We start from the raw sequence: 17,032 nt of genomic DNA on the forward strand, positions 1-17,032 counted from the left end.
TACACTGAACACAGGGAAGTTTGGTATCAAACTTCTCAGAATAATAAACCCACACTGATGCCAGTGCTGGATTTATAAAACAAAACAAACACAGAGGGCATCTTAGAGATGCCCCCTGCATTTTACCCAATCCTTCAGTGCAGAACTGAGTGGTCTGTGCCAGCCTGCCACTGAGAGACAAGTTTCTGACCCTCTGGAGTGAGAGCCTTTGTGCTCTCTGAGGCCTGAAACAAAGCCTGCACTGGGTGAAGTCGTACTTCACACCTCCCCTTGCAGGAAGTGTAATACTTAGCAATGAGCCTCAAAGGCTCAGGCTTTGTGTTACAATGCCCCAGGGCACTCCAGCTAGTGGAGATGCCCGGACACAGCCCCCACTTTTGGCGGCAAGTCCGGGGAGATAAGAAGAAAAACAAGGAGTCACCCCCTCAGCCAGGTCCACCCCTAAGGTGACCAGAGCTGAAGTGACCCCCTCCTTGGAAAATCATCCATCTTGCTTTGGAGTATTTAGCCCAATAGGATTAGGGATGTGCCCCCCTCCCCAAAGCGAGGAGGCACAAGGAGGGTGTAGTCACCCTCAGGGACAGTAGCCATTGTATACTTCCCTTTAGCCCTAACACACCCCTAAATGTAGTATTTAGGGGTGACCCTGAACCCAGGAAATCAGATTCCTGATCACCTAACAAGAAGAAGGACTCCTGACCTAAAAACCCTGCAGAGAAGGAGACGACAACTGCTTTGGCCCCAGCCCTACCGGCCTGTCTCCACATTCAAAGAACCTGCAACAGCGACGCATCCAGTGGGCCCAGCGACCTCTGCCTACTCAGAGGACTGCCCTGCAACCCAAAGGACCAAGAAACTCCAGTGGACAGCGGCTCTGTCCAAAACAACCAAGAAGAAACCACTTTAAAGGGACTCCCACCTCACTACTGAAGCGTGAGCCCCCAACACTCTGCACCTAATGCCCCTGGTCCTTGTCCAGCACCGCAGTGAGGACCCCCAGGTGACTCCCATGGCGTGTCCACCCTGAGATGATCTTCCTGCACCCCACAGCGACGCCTGCAGAGAGAAGCCAGAGGATTCCCCTGACCGCGACTGCCCAGTAACAAAGAACCTGACGCCTGGAAGAAGCACTGCACCCTCAGCCCCCAGGCCCAAGAGGAACGAACTACCAGTGCAGGAGTGACCAGAAGACAGCCCTCATCTTTGCCCTAATCTTGTGGTTCTAAAATAAATTAAGAAAGGAATATTTTTGTATATAAAAACCTATTGGACTGGAGTTAAGTCTGTAAGTGCATGTTCTCATTTATTGCCTGTGTGTGTACAACAAATGCTTAACACTATCCTCTGATAAGCCTACTGCTCAACCACACTACCGCAAATAGAGCACTAGTATTATCTATTATTGCCACTATTAACCTCTAAGGGGAAACCTTGGACTCTGTGCACACTATCTCTTACTTTGAGATAGTATAAACAGAGCCAACTTCCTACATAGACAATGATTCTTTTGGCACAAGATCAGTCCCTGTTGTTAACTCATCTGTCATGGGCAGTTGCTCTTCTTCAGGATCTCAGGTTTGTGATCAGCCACAAAAAATCTTCCATGATTCTGTCACAGCAAATGTAGTTCTTAAGGTTCCAAGTAGATTCAGTCAAAGCTCAATTGCTACTTCCTTCCCAGAAAATGAAATCGATCAAGAGAGAACTGAGGGTGACATTATCGAATCAGACGGTCTCTTTGAGATCCCTAGCTCAGATTGTGGGCCTACTTGCTTCTTCAATGCAAGCAGTTTTTCTGGGGCCTCTGCATTACAGAGCCTTACAGAGACTGAAGATTTGCTACCTTCAACAGGGCCTTTCGTACGATCATCTGGTTCCGTTACCTCTCGAAGCCCGAGAGGAACTCCAATGCCAGGGCCATTTTTGGAGTGTCACCAGAGATTGTGATAGAGTCTGATGCCAGTCGTTGGGGCTGGGGAGCGAGATGTGGACAGTTCTTGACAGGAGGGCGTGGTCATCCGAGGAGCTTCGGCTCCACATCAATTTCCTGGAACTATTAGCATGTTTGTTCGCCATCAGATCCCTCTCCCCTCTCAAGAGCAATTGTTGCATTCTCTTGAGGATGGAGAATGTGTCCACGGAGCAGTACATCAGCCACTTGGGAGGGACAAGGTCCCACCTAGTGGTGAATATTGCCAGAGAATTTTTGCATCGCTGCCTATCACAAAAGATTATGGTGATAGCGGAATTACTTCAGAGGAAAGGCAATCAAGTGGCGGACTGGAACACCCGTCTGTCTTTCAGAAGATCATGTATTTGCTGGGTCAGTGTCAGGTGGATCTGTTTGCATCTCGTCTAAATTTTCAGAATCTGAAATTTTATAGCTGGAGAACAGATCCGTTGGCGCTGGCAAAGGATGAATTTTTACAGAATTGGTCAACTCAAATAAATTATGCTTTTCCTCCGTTTGCCATGATCCTAAGAGAAGCGGCGCTCACGCAACGCCAAGCAGCATCTTTGATTCTCATCACTCCTGTGTGGAAGAGTCAACTGTGGTTTCTATCTCTTCTGGAGCTGTCTATTGCTCTACCTCTTTAACTTCTGGTCTTCCCACAGGTCTTTCTGGACCCTGTGGGATCTCCTCATCCCCTTCTGCTGACAGGGCAGCTGACTCTTGTGGCCTGGAAGATATCAAGAGACATACACAAGTGCAAGGTCTTTGGCTTCAGCTGCCTCCTTTATACAACAAGCTTGGGCTCCACCCACCCGCAAAAGATACTCTTTGGCATGCAGAAAAATGGGTGTGTTGGTGCCTTTAAGGTGAAGTTGATCCCGTGGGATCCGAGATCAAAGACATTATAAACTTTTTGTCAGAATGCCCAGAAACAGGCTTATGTTACAGGTCAGTAAAAAATTTAGATCAGCTATTTCTGCAGGTCATGAATGGCTAAATAATAAACCAGTAGGTCGACATCCTTTGGTATGTAAATTGCTTAAAGTTATCAGGGTGGCGAATCCACCCAAACCATGTTATTCACAACTGTGGAATGTACATATTGGGGGTTATTACAGCTTTGGAGGAGGTGTTAATCCGTCCCAAAAGTGACGATAAAGTGACGGATATACCACCAGCCGTATTACGAGTTCCATAGGATATAATGGACTCGTAATACGGCTGGTGGTATATCCGTCACTTTATCGTCACTTTTGGGACGGATTAACACCTCCTCCAAAGTTGTAATAACCCCCATTGTGTTATCCTTTTTGAGCGACTGACCTGACAATCATTTGTTAACAATGAAACAACTATCTGCAAAGTTGACCATGTTGTTGTGTTTAATCTCATGTCGCAGTGTTTCTGATGTGAGAGCTTTAGATTTAGCAGGTAGGTTATTCTCTCATTCTGGAGTTTTGTTTCTTATTTCTAGACGTACAAATTACATGTCTAATTCTGTTGATTATCCGTCTTTTCCTCATAACGAAAATCTTTGCGTGGTTAAATGTTTAAAGGTTTATGAGGAACGCACAGTTAGCTATAGAATGGATACTTGGACCTCTGCTTATTTCTATTCAAAAACCTTTTTGACCGGTCTCAGCCGCCACTTTGGCCCGCTGGGTTCGGTGGGTAATATCAGAAGCAGGCATCGATGTATCTTTATATGGTGCTCATTCCACCCGAATTCTCCTGTGTTCTAGATCAGAAGACATTCTTCGAGCCGCCGATTGGTCCAGTGATTCCATGTTTAAAATGTTTTATTATAAGCCAGTAGTACATGTTTCTTCTTTAGTGGTGGATCAGCTTTGAACCAGCATAATCGGAGCCTCCGGTCCTGACATAGAATACAAAATTTTCTAGCTTTGCAACAAGAATTTTAGATTCTATTAAGGACATGGAGGCTACGATTATCCCACCCATTGGGTCAAATATACATATATATATATTATGGATGTTTATTGCTTGTATTGCATTATGATGTAGGTGTGTTTGCACTCCCTTGATTTTTTCTGTTGGAGTAGAATTGGATCTCATTTTTTCTTTTCTTACAGGAACTGATTCCAAACAGGCATAAAGATTTGTGGATCTTCCGTGTTTTGTTGTTGGCAAGAGCTGGCGGTAAGTCTTTTTGATGTTGAAGTTATCCAGGAGGATCATGTCCGGAACTGTTCATCTGAGAGTGGTATTGGACTTTGCAAAGAAAGAGGAAGTCAGATGGTGCCTTTCTAGTTTATAGACTGTGTTGGACTACTATTGGTGGGGTATGCGTGGGCGTGGTTCAAAGACTCATGGTAGTCTGTTTTCTGTGTTTACTGTTTTTTTATTGGCTGCTATTTTTTGAGTGGAAAAGATTGTGAAGCATAATCCTCGCCTACGTGTCCTTAATAGAATCTAAAATTCTTGTTGCAAAGCTAGAAAATGTTGTGTCCTCTGCACTACTTTATGGTGAGTTGAAACTGCCACTAAACAAAATTCCGATCCTCACCAGCAGGGACATTGATCACCAGAGTTATGTTGAGATTTTGATAGTTTCATGAAAATTGCTGGACGCACAAGGAAGTTCACCTGCTTTTAAGGTATTTTTAAACAGAGCTCCCCCACCAAACTTAGCACCAGGTGCAGCTGCACCAGTCGCACCACCCAAAAGCCAGCCCTGCTATTGGTAATGCCCGTTTGTATTACTCGTCATCCTACGAAGCCACTAAAACATAGGCATCCTTATTTAACCAGCTAGTTGTTTGCTGTGAGATTTAACCATCCAGGCAGTTAGAATTTGCCCCTTTTGGGGGTTATTTTTAGGGATGGGAGGATTTGCAAACAGTTTACATATGGAATAGGTGTAATTTACATGACAATGATGCCAAGTAAGCTTGTGGGGTTGTCTCTGTCCAGGAGCCATGCTCTAGTACTGAATGTCACGTGAGATACATGCTCAGTGCATCTCTGTGTGTATTTTTAAACTTAGAAGATGAGCATCTCTGGCACAAGTCACGTGGCAGCAGCAACATTCTAGACTCTCAGATCCGCAAAATATTTCTCCGCCAAACGAGTTTCCTGAAAGCAAAAATTACACTAACTGGAAGCGCAATTTAAAAATACTCAGCATTACACCTCAAAAAGTCTCCCTCTGTGCACTGTTCAGCATCAGTCACACATCACCTCTTGTAGGGTCACCGCGGGCTCTAAGATGAACTCCTGACGCCCCCAGCCCGGTTGTCCTCTAGGGCAGGATCTAAACAGCTGCTCACGTTTGTTGATTTAAAGATCTGTAAACAGTCCTGACGCTGCTCTCCGCCTCCGAATGTAAACGCTCAGCAGCTCTTGAGATTGAGGGGCTTCTCCTTTCCGCCCCTTCTGGGGGCTGATCTTGGAAGCTCTGCGGTTCCCTTCAGCAGCTCCGCGGTTCCCCTTAGCAGCTCCGCTGTTCCTCTCAACAGCTCTGCGGTCCCCCTCAGCAGCTCCGCGGTTCCTCTCAGCAGCTCCGTGGTTCCCTCTAACACCGACCCTGCGGTATCCCGGGGGTTACCGGGCTGCACTGATCGACGCAGCTGAGAGGGCGTAGTTTAAATAACACATATTAAAATAAAATGCTCATATCAATGCTTAACGATGTTGCATAGAAAACGACAATGATAGTGATTTTGCTTAAACGTGCATTTGAATTATGACTATAATGTGTGTGGCCACCAGTGTGTACGCAAACTAATAACTCATAAATAGAATCATTAATGCTATGGTTAGTCAAGTTATATTAACGATTATGATATTGCATTTATATTGACAAATCTTATAGGCCTTAAGTTAGCGTGAGCTGGGGGTTTTAGTTGCCTGGCTCTCATATTAAAAGCATTTTTCTGTTTTCCAGTGTGCTGACTCGCAAAGGGCCATGACCCTGCAAATGTTCTTTTTCTTCAACTTGGAAGATGAATGTATCAGTACAATCCTGTTCTTATCCGCATGCTTGCTGCTTTAGTATGAGTTTATACACAAGATTGAAACAAATGTAGATTAATGTAATGTACAAGGACGTTTAAACCATGAACAAAGGGACTCATGACCCGAGAAGACGTGCCAAGATGTGAAGTAACCCCCGGATGTGCCACCTCCGAAGACGTCAATTATGAAGACCAATCAAAGTATTATGAATAAATGTGGGGTGACAATTAGAATTACCTAATGTATAATTTGATAGGTTAAAGATAGTGGGGTATAGCAAATGTCCAATAGAATTTTGGGGGAAGGTATTACGGAAAAGGGATAAAAACCCATGTCACAGAAAGGTCGGGGAACTAGGTAGGGAATGCTATTGATTTTATCCAGAAACTCTGTCACTCTGTTTGGTGACTTTGAGACTTATTAAAACCATCTTCACCCATTTTCTGCCCCTATACACTTCTCCTCCTTATGAGGGAAGTGTTCCCCTGTCCTTTAGACAAAGTTTAAACTGATGGCGTTTTGACTGATGTCCTGAAGACGAAGACTGATCGTATGTGCTGACCTAATCCTTGGAGGGTAATTATGACAATGCAATTTGTAATTTGTCTGTTTGCTTTTCCTTTCTAGGTACCAACTGCTCATTTTGGTAGTGACCTTAGTTAGATGTTTTCCAAATTGGTGTTCTAAATTGTTTTTGCATGAAGCCCAACATGCTGATGCTAATTAGCGGTTAGTACAGGAGTTCACTTCGACTGACGCAAATAGACAAATGACTGACGTTACACTATGCTGAACTGAGACGCATATGTTATTTGCCGTATTCTGATCTATGTTCACGCTGTGCTATGTTCTTATGTTTGTGATCTTTGCATTAATGAAATCTTATCACAGTTGCCATATCGTGACTATGCTCTTATGCTTTCTGATATTGAAATTAACTCTTTTGCTCGTAGATTGTAATCAATAGGGAATAAAATTTATAAAATCCTACCAAGGTGTGGTTATTCATGGCTGAAAGGCCATGATTACATCGACAATTTGATTAATGTCTTTATCTAAAGTAAAGTGCATTGTGGTGGTAAATATTGATGACATTATTGATATATTGCTTGACATACTGATCAGTTATCTCGTCCTACGGTGTCTCTCCACTGGGTCACAAGATTCATTGGCCTAAAACGAGTCCTAATGTGTAACAAATTAACATAGAAGGACGCGTTAACAGTTCTGGTAGCAGAGGTTGTTTAATTTGTTTTTCTGTGATAATGCAAATTGGAGGTATGATGGGTTTCTAAGTTCACCATGACTTTCCCGGGATCTCGGAGCCTGCCTAAGTGAGTTGGGGATGTTCTCGGTGCCATAATGTGTGTGGTTCAGGGTTTTTGCGCTTGCTTAGCTCATGCCTTTTTGCAGGTGATTGCGAAATTTGTGTGTATCTAGGCCAAGTAAATGTTGTTTTAGTAGGAGTGGGCGTACTTCATATGAGTGTGGCGCTTGGTGCTCAAAATTATCCATGTGGTTGGTTGTTTATGTACGGACCTGTCGTGGTCTAAGACTCCGGAGTATGTTGACAAGTGTAGGAGACACTTGGATTTATGTTGTAATCTGTGTGGTTTAATAGGTCAATCGGGCGTGGTTGACAAGTCAAGTTTGAGTTGAAACATATGTGTGAAACCTTCGATGGAGATTTGGCAAGTTCTAAAGTGCACTAGGATGAGCCATTGACAAGTCGAGAGTAGAGTTTGCGGGTCGAATTCTACTTGCGTATGCGGGAGCTGATAAGGAGAAAGTAGCGGCTGAGGCTTCAAGTAAAATCTCTGTAAAGTTCTGAAGCGAATGAGTTACCCCTCCTGTAGTAAACCTGCAGATTTGTGTTGTCATTTAAGGTGCTCACAATAATTTGCATTAGTTTGTGTGAATTCAGTGAGGAACGGACGAGCCGCAAGACTTTGTCAGCTGCAGTGTGTGTGAGTGTGACGTCAGTGGTGCCACGCTGAGATAGGTCAGTCGTTGAGAGGGGTCGCACACGGATTGGCTGCCGTCCGTGAGAGGCAATAGGTTGAGAAAGGTGGGTGAAGAGTGTCCTGGGAACTAAGTCACTTCTGATTAAAATATACAAATAAGAGAAAATTGCAAAATGAATTTTGTCAAGGCATTTAAGAGCGCTCTGAAAGGAGACGCATATATTGTAGTAACTGATGGGGAGCCTACACCACCTGAGGATTCTCCAGCTTATATAGTCATGGAAGAGTAAGGTGTCGCGCCTTGTTTATGGATGAAACAGTGGCGCAAATTAACAGAGAAAGAGGGATGTTTAGCATTCCCAGAACATGGGATGTTCAATACGAGGGTGCTAGAGAATTTGAGGTGGATGTTAAGTACACAGAAACCACCTCCGAGGCCAGCTCAGTATGAAGCTTTAGCAGTTTGGGATCTAATGGCTCTTAAACAAAGGCAAGAAAAGTTTCAGAGAAGACTGAGAAGGGCAGAAAAATCCTATGCTGAGGCTAGATGGGATAACGAGAGTAAAATGTGGAGAAGGGGAATTGTTGACGGACTAAAATTGTTCCCAGCAATAGCACAGGGAGAGGAAACACAGGGAAAGAAAGCCTTCTGTAAGACAGATAAAGACTCTAATAAATCTAAAGAGAATATAAGACCTTGGGAAGAAGAAGATGATTCAGATGATGAGGAATTCATTGACAGATTATTACATGATCGCCCGCCACCTTATGCGGTGAGTGACAGTGCTCCAAGCACTAGCATGGACCCTGGGAACCAGACGCAGGAAAAGGGAGTTGCTGATACGGTACAGACTAGTGATACGGCATTGATACAGAATGGTGTCAGTGTACCCACTGCACCAGACATACTGATACAGTTGCAGCCTCCACCGCAGATACAGAGAATCTACCCAGACGTTCCAGTACTTGAGACTACTACAAATCTGATAGTGCCGCCAGACCCGATATATACAAAATCAAAATTAGTGCAGATTGAATCAACTCCGAAATTGCTGTCTCAGCCACAGCCACAACTGATACCAGGGTACAACCCAGTAGCTGGTCCACCATTAGTGCCTGTCCCGGGTACTTTAGAACAGACCTATGGAGTTACTGCTCCACGAAGTCTGGGACCAGGTCAAAAACCTGCCGCCATATCATTACCATTTACTGTGGGTCCTCCAGTGCCATTGTATGCGCAAGGCAAAACTGGCGTATGTGACCAGGGAGTAATGACTCAAGATGTGATAAGAGGAGGGTCTATGGGAACCCCCCAGATAATGGCCCCAGGAGAACAAGCAGTTGAAAAGCTGAGGTCTTTAATAGACCTTAGCCCAGTGGGAGCACCGATAGAAGCAATACGTCAAGCAGGGCTAGGGGGTTTAACCCCGCAGACAATGAGTACAAACTCCTCACAGTCACCGATGACACATGCAGGGAACATCTCACTCCAGGGTTTCACAGTCCAACAGCTAAACGAATGGCTAGAAAGGACAAATACTTCACAAAAGGCTGCAGTGACTACAGTCGAATCAGAAAAGGAAAGGCAAGATGAATACCTAAACTTTGTAAGGTTAGGTGCAGAAGCTGCTGAATTAGTGGAAGGTACAATGGGAGTAAATAGATTAGAGTCATACACGGAAGCAGAATTAAGATTGTTGTGTCCCAAGATTACCAAAGAAGTAGGCAAGGTGCATCAGAGATTAGCCAACCTGGCAGATAAATACAACATTGATATCGGAAACACTAAACACCTGAAAAGAAGTTACAGATTGGATTTTGACTCTAAAGACTTTGAGCACATGAGGTCTGCTGGAATGAAGGCACATTTGAAAGAATTGTTTCAAAGTGCGCAAGTTTGGGGTGCACTGGAAAAATGTGAAGGCAGGTGGGCAAAGAAAAGAGATAAGGAAAAGGGTGACAGTCCAGGGCCTAAACAAGCCAAGGCCTCGCCCGATCTGGAATCAGTGAAAATATTACCCATGGACCAGAGGAGACATCCCATCATTTACCAATGACTATCCTAGATTGAAGGAGAAGCCGATCGAATGGTACCAACAGACAGACTGGTTTGTGAAACTTGCAAAGTGTCTTTGGGAAGACTTGAATACTTTATTTGAAATAATTGTTCCACCTGATTTGTGGCTTGAGTGCAAGAGAGGAGTAGATTGGCCGATGAAGGAGCTGGCAAGGGATAAGGTGACCGGGGCACCCTCTGAAGAGGTGATGAAGTATTATCATAAGGTGATTGAGTTTTTTAAACAAAAGGTGTCGCCGAAGGTGACTGATTGGCAGAAGATCGACCGGACCTCTCAAGAGGTTAAGGAATCAATACATGCTTACTATGAGAGATTGTTAAAGGCATTCAAACACTACAGTGGTACTGAGACTATTGAACCGAAAGACATGAACCATCTCGTGTTCAGATTTGTCGAATGGTTGAGACCAGAAGTTAGCCAGATGACTAAGAATCATTTGATTTGTTGGCAAGCGAAGCCGATTGATGAAGTGTTACAGTATGCGAAATACTGTAGTGATAAGATTGAGCTGAAACAGAAAAAGCTGAAAGAGAAAGTGATGGTGATTCAGATAAGGGCTGCACAGGCAGGAATACAGGGAAATGGAGTTCAACAAATGATACAGCAGCAACCGTAAATGAATGGTGCGTTTCAGACGCAGCCAAGAGTTCGAGGCCGAGGATTTGTGATTCGCGGTCCGGACTTGAATACTGTTGTGGTTCAAAATGACGTGCAAGGGGCAAAAAGGATGTCACCATGTCACGCATGCGGGGCGTGGGGCACTGGAAACGGGAGTGCCCGAATATGGTGCAGGATGGTGTTGTTCAGCAAAGCGCTAATGTTGGTACATTGCAAAATGTAAGAGGCCAAAAATAAGACATCAAAACCTGAATTTTCAGAACAATCTGGTACAAATGCAAGGGGCACAGTCCATGCAACAGATGCAAATGCCGCGTTTACAGCCAGCGCAAATGCAACTAGTACAACAGCAGGTTCCCATGGTACCTAGACAGCAAATGCAATTACCAATGGCTCCGATGGGACAGCAACAGGTGATGCTTCCTCAACAGGTCACAGGCCAGGTAATGAGTCAAAATAATACAGTACAACAGTTTCTATTACGAGGTGGAAATGGCATGAATGAAGAGTGGTCAGATGATAGCTCAGACAGCGAAGAGTGCAGGCTTGCAGCATCCTTAGAGGTGGATCAGAGGGGTCCATATGTGGAAGGAAAGGTGATGGGCTACAAAATCTTGTTTCTGGTTGATACCAGTGCTACACGCTTTAGAGTCAGGAGTGCAGAGGTTCCAAAATTACCACTTTCGGGGCGTACCATAAGGGTAGTCGGAGTAGCAAACCAATATTTGACAAACCCGATTACAGATCCAGTACAGTTTGAGATCGGCAACTTCCAGGGGCTACATAGGTTTGTAGTCTGTGATTCAAGTCCAGTATCCTTACTGGGAAGGGACTTACTGTGCAAGACAAAATGCTCGATTACCTGTTCCAATGATGGAATCGAAGTACAGACAAATAGTGACGGTGAAGGAGATTAAGGTCAGTTCTCAGAAGAAGAGACAGGAACAACAAATGAGGATTACCCTTTAATTACCCTGTTCCCAATGCTTACCATGATCGATCTACCTGTTGAGTTACAGGGAACTGTGACAGAGAAGGGGTGGGATCTGACAGGAAAAGAAGTGGGACTAATAAAAGGCTTAGAACCAGTTAGAGTCCAGGTAAAGCCGAATGTGGTGTTTCCTCAGGTGCCACAATATCATATGGCACAAGATGTCCTTATCGAAGTGTCACAGATAATTGCAGATTTCCTGAGACAGGGAGTCCTGAGAGAGGTGCTGAACAGTCCGTGTAACTCTCCCATAATGGGTTTAAAGAAGCCCTGTGGAAAGGTTTGAATTGTGCAAGATTTGAGAAAAATAAACAAAATTGTGGTAAAATGTTGCCCTGTAGTGCCCAATCCAGCAGTGATCATGTTTCAGGTTCCATGTGATGCTGAGTGGTTCACCATTATAGATCTGTCACAAGCTTTCTTTTCGATACCTCTTCATGAGGACAGCCAATTTTTGTTCAGTTTTAAATTCCTGGATAAGGTGTACAGTTGGTGCAGAATTCCACAAGGGTTTTCTGACTCACCGTCCATCTTTAACCAGATACTGAAAAAGAATTTGGAATCCTTAGTACTACCATTTAACTCGACTCTAGTGCAGTACATTGATGATTTGCTGATTGCATCTAAAACTACGGACAACTGTAAATACGATACCATTGCCTTGCTGAATCATTTGGGAAAGAACGGACACAAGGTGTCACCTAAGAAGTTGCAATACTGTCAGAAAGAGGTGAAATATCTAGGACATCTAATCGAAAAAGGGTCCAGGAGAATATAAAAGGAAAGAATAACAGCCATTTTACAAATGAAACCTTCAACGACAAAAAGAGATGTCAGGATGTTTTTGGGAATGGTGGGCTACTGTCGTCAGTGGATACCCAACTTCTCGATCATCTCGAAACCCTTAATAAGACTGACAGGAAAGGAAATCAAGGATGAGCCGTATACCATAGCTTTCTCCAAAGAGGAGCTTTAATCATTTTTGGAATTGAGAGAATGCATGTGCAGGGCACCAGCGTTAGGCATGCCTGATTATACGAAGCCTTTTCTACTGTTTTGTCATGAACGTGATGCCTGTTCTTTGTCTGTTTTGACACAGGTCCATGGAGGTGCAAATCGCCCTGTAGCATATTTTTCAGCTACCTTGGACCCCGTCCCGGCAGCCTTACTGGGTTGTTTGCACGCAGTTGCAGCAGTTGGTCAGAGCCTTACGCAGTGTAAAGGCATAGTCATGGGATACCCCCTAACAGTAATGGTTCCGCATTCAGTTGAAATTTTGTTGACTCGAACTAAAACTCAACACATGACAAATGCTCGTCTCACTAAGTACGAGACAATCATACTGGGGTCACCAAATGTCTCGCTAAAACGATGTACTGTATTGAACCCAGCAACTTTACTTCCTGCTGAAAACTCTGAAATTAACAATGAGGAAGAGTTTGAATATGACTGTCTTGAGGTAACCGAATTATGTACCAAACCACGTCCCGATATTCAGGACACACCGTTAAAAGAAAATGACTATCATGTTTGTCGATGGGTCCTGTTTAAGAGATTCTTTTGGAACACTGGGAGCTGGATATGCTGTGCGTACCATAGCTTGTATCATTGAAGCTTCTTGGCTCGAGAGAGTGTTTTCCGCACAAGTGGCAGAATTAATTGCCCTTACCAAGGCATGCCAAGCAGCTGTGAATCTGAGAGTCACTATCTATACTGATAGCAGATACAGATTTGGAATTGTACATGATTTTGGCCAACTATGGTCACAGGGGGGTTTCATGACCTCTTCTGGTTCTCCTGTGAAAAATGGTGAACAAATAAAGGATTTGTTACATGCAATTCAGCTACCTCTTGAAATTGCCGTGGTGAAATGCAATGCTCATGTTAAGTCGCAAGACTTTGTGTCCATGGGAAACGGTTATGCAGATCAAGTTGCAAGGTTTTGTGCATTGAACTGTATATCGTTCAAGGAGCAGTGGGAATTGTTACCACAAGCTGAAAATGACACATGTTTGAACCTTGCATTACGGGTGGTTGATACCCTAGATGAGTTAAAAACATTACAAGGTTGTGCAAGCAAAGAGGAAAAACTTTCCTGGCAAAGAATGCAATGTGTACAGAGGGCTGATGATTTGTGGGTCTCAGATGAAGGAAAATTAGTCCTGCCAAACAGTCTTCTGTCTCAGTTTGCCAGGCTGTATCACGGACAGGCTCACCTTGGGTGGGATGCAATGATCAGGTCATTTAAAATCGACTGGTTCAACCCAAAATTCAGACATGCTGCCGAGGTTATTTGTCACAGGTGCCTCATCTATCAACAGATGAATGCTGGAAAGGGAACAGTGGTAACTTTGAGCCACATTGGGAGAGCTGGCGGTCCGTTCAGCAAAATGCAAGTGGACTTCATTGAAATGCCTGTTTGTGGAGGATTGAAGTACGTATTGGTGATTGTGTGTGTTTTCAGTCACTGGATTGAGGCCTACCCCACGCGTATAAATGACAGTTTTTCAGTTGCGAAGCTGCGAAGCTGCTACTTAGGGAGTTAATACCAAGATTTGGGTTTCCTGTCTCTATAGAATCAGATAGGGGCAGACACTTCGAAAATGAGGTGATTAAACTCCTGTGTGCCGCACTCGACATCGAACAAAAACTGCATTGTAGCTATCGCCCTGAAGCATCATGACTAGTGGAGCAAATGAATGGTACTCTGAAATCGAGAATGGCAAAAATGTGCGCAGCTACCAATATGAAATGGCCAGATGCATTGCCCTCAGTGCTGATGTCAATGAGAAACACCCCTGATAAGAAAACAGGACTATCCTCCCATGAGATCCTCATGGGCAGAGCTATGAGGTTGCTAGCAGTACCTGCAAATGCTCTAGTGAATATCACAAATGATGTGGTGTTGGACTACTGCAAAGGTTTGGCTGATGTGATTCGCTCTTTCTCTCACCAGGTAGAAGCTAACACATTGCCACCAATTGGAGATCCAGGCCACACCCTACAAGCTGGTGACTGGGTGGTTGTCAAGAAGCACGTGAGAAAATCGTGTCTGGAGCCACGCTGGAAAGGGCCGTATCAAATAATCTTGACAACCACTACTACCATGAAGTATGCAGGAGTTCCAAACTGGATACATGCCAGTCACACAAAAAAGGTAACGTGTCCTGTTGAAGAGAAACTTGAAGTTTCCGGCATAACAGCTCCAGGGAGAGAGGTCTCAGAGTTAGAAAACAGTCAAGAGCGAACTGAGACTGCCGGAGGGCCCACTGAGAACAGCCTCGTCCCTCAAACAGTGAATGAGTTTGAGAGAGGTGACAGAGTGCCTATCTCAGTAGAGGCCGCAGGAGAACTAAATCAAGGAGAGGTTCTCCCAGAAGTAGACAGATACGGGTTAGAACTTGAACTCGGTACAGACCCAGAAGAAGAAGAAGGAGAAATAATAGAAAGAGATCGGAGTGTGCCAGAGTCTCCTGAACCAGTTACAGGTCCATCAAGAGAAAACACCATATCACAAGAGGAGGGTGCTGTCCAGTGTTCTGAAAAGACACATCGAAAGAAGACACATAAGGGTGATAACTGGCTAGAGAAACCACTCCTAAGGATAAGAGACACACCAAATGAAACAATAACAGAGGAGAACGATACATCCCGAGTGGAAGACCTAAGTGAAGGAGAACAGCAAGGTGAACGAAAGCTGAAAAGAAAGAGAGTGGCAAACAGAAGATATACAGGTCCTGAATGGGCACATGCTACAACATCTGAGTGGCAACAAGAATTTCTAGCATTCTGTTTTGACCGAGAAGTACCAGGCCAATACTAAGGTACTTGAACAAATCAAAAGGAGGGACCTGGTTAAAATCGAAAATTGAAAACTGAGAAAAGAGACTTTATAAATTACCGAATGTGAGATTAGAACCGGATTGACTTCGAGAAACCCGATTATGACAAGCTGCTAACCTGATTTGACAAAAGGGGGTCCTGGAGTGAGTGAAGATGCTGTAAATACACGCAGAAACCAATGGGAAAACTCAAAATCATTCTCAAGTTGATTGTTAGTCTACTATCTGATTCTGTACAGACATGGCTTATAATAGAGGTAGTAACAAGGGAAGTAAGGTGTGTGGTTGGCTAGGCCCTATAATAGGTATTGTGTGTGCAATAATAATTGTGGGAGTGATTGTGGGAATGCCATGGATAGAGAAAGAGACTATTAACGCAACTTCAAAACCTGAAACTACAACACTAACACCGTGGGAAAGATTTGAGCAAGATGCAAGACACTTGCATGAGGGAACTAATTCAAAAGGGGAACTTTCTACTAATGTCTTCCATCGTTTGTTGAATGAGTATGTGGAGACCATGAATGCGAAAGACTGTTATGTGTACACTAAACTTTCTTCATCTGTGCAGGAAGGAGTTACTTACCATGGCCTTCCTCTAACCTACGGGATTAGCTGCAGTTTGCTACTAACAAGGTTCTATAATCAAGTGCATGTGCAATACTTATATTCGAATCTGGATGTTGTGTTTTCTTTTGTGCCTGTGATTGAATTCCTGAACAAGTTAGCTAAGGAACATGATATAAAAATAGTTAGAGGATTCTTTGAGCCGACGCTTACATTTGGAACTGCTTATGCATATCGCAATAATTTAACTTGCTTGCTGTCACCTGTAGAGAAAAGCTTTTTAGATCATACTGAAAATAGACGCAAAGCACTAAAAGAAAGACTAGAAAAAGGATTAGAAAAACGCACATATTCAAATGATTATGCTTACACTGCAATAAAGACACAAGGCAAGCTAGCTATTGATGCATTACATGTAGGTAGGCTTTGTATATATAGGCCAAAATCTGAGCAGGACAATTTGTTTGTGGGAACGAGTGAATGCAGACATGTGTTTTTGTTTCAGAGCAAATGGACATTTATGTTGAATGGACAAGATCCAGCGATCCCTGGGATCTATTACATTTGTGGCCTTAATGCTTATTACCGTCTCCCTAGGGGATGGTGTGGGACATGTTATTTGGGAATAGTTTTCCCATAGATTTACCAGATTGATGACTTAAAACAAATACCTAAGACGTCTGAATTACAACATCCTAGACAAAAAGGAAAATCAGTGGCTGCTGTCATTGGTGATATATTTGGAGCTATAATCCCTTCAGTGGGGGTTATCTTGAATTCTATGAAGATTCAAAAGTTGTCTACTATTGTGGATAACATGCTGACAAATTTCACAGGGGCTTTTCTCCTGATGGATACTGAACTTGCTGCAGAAAGAGCTATGACTCTTTAAAATCGGCTTGCTTTAGACATTCTTTTAGCAAAGAGCGGTGGAGTCTGCAAGATGCTCAATGAGCGTCATTGTTGCTCATTCATTCCGGACAATAGTAAAAAGGTTAGAGGTATGCTTACTAACTTAACTAGAGATTGTGCAGATTTGA

The 17,032-nt window shown here is 43.7% G+C and overlaps 1 long non-coding RNA gene across 2 annotated transcripts in view; it reads right to left on the reverse strand.

The window, feature by feature from the left end:
• The window catches only part of LOC138281260 (uncharacterized), a 93,201-nt gene that overhangs the window by 33,123 nt on the left and 43,046 nt on the right, over nucleotides 1-17,032 (reverse strand). The window lies entirely within an intron of this gene.

Source organism: Pleurodeles waltl, unplaced genomic scaffold (assembly GCF_031143425.1).
Source record: "Pleurodeles waltl isolate 20211129_DDA unplaced genomic scaffold, aPleWal1.hap1.20221129 scaffold_86, whole genome shotgun sequence".
Classification (NCBI taxonomy): Eukaryota; Metazoa; Chordata; class Amphibia; order Caudata; family Salamandridae; genus Pleurodeles; species Pleurodeles waltl.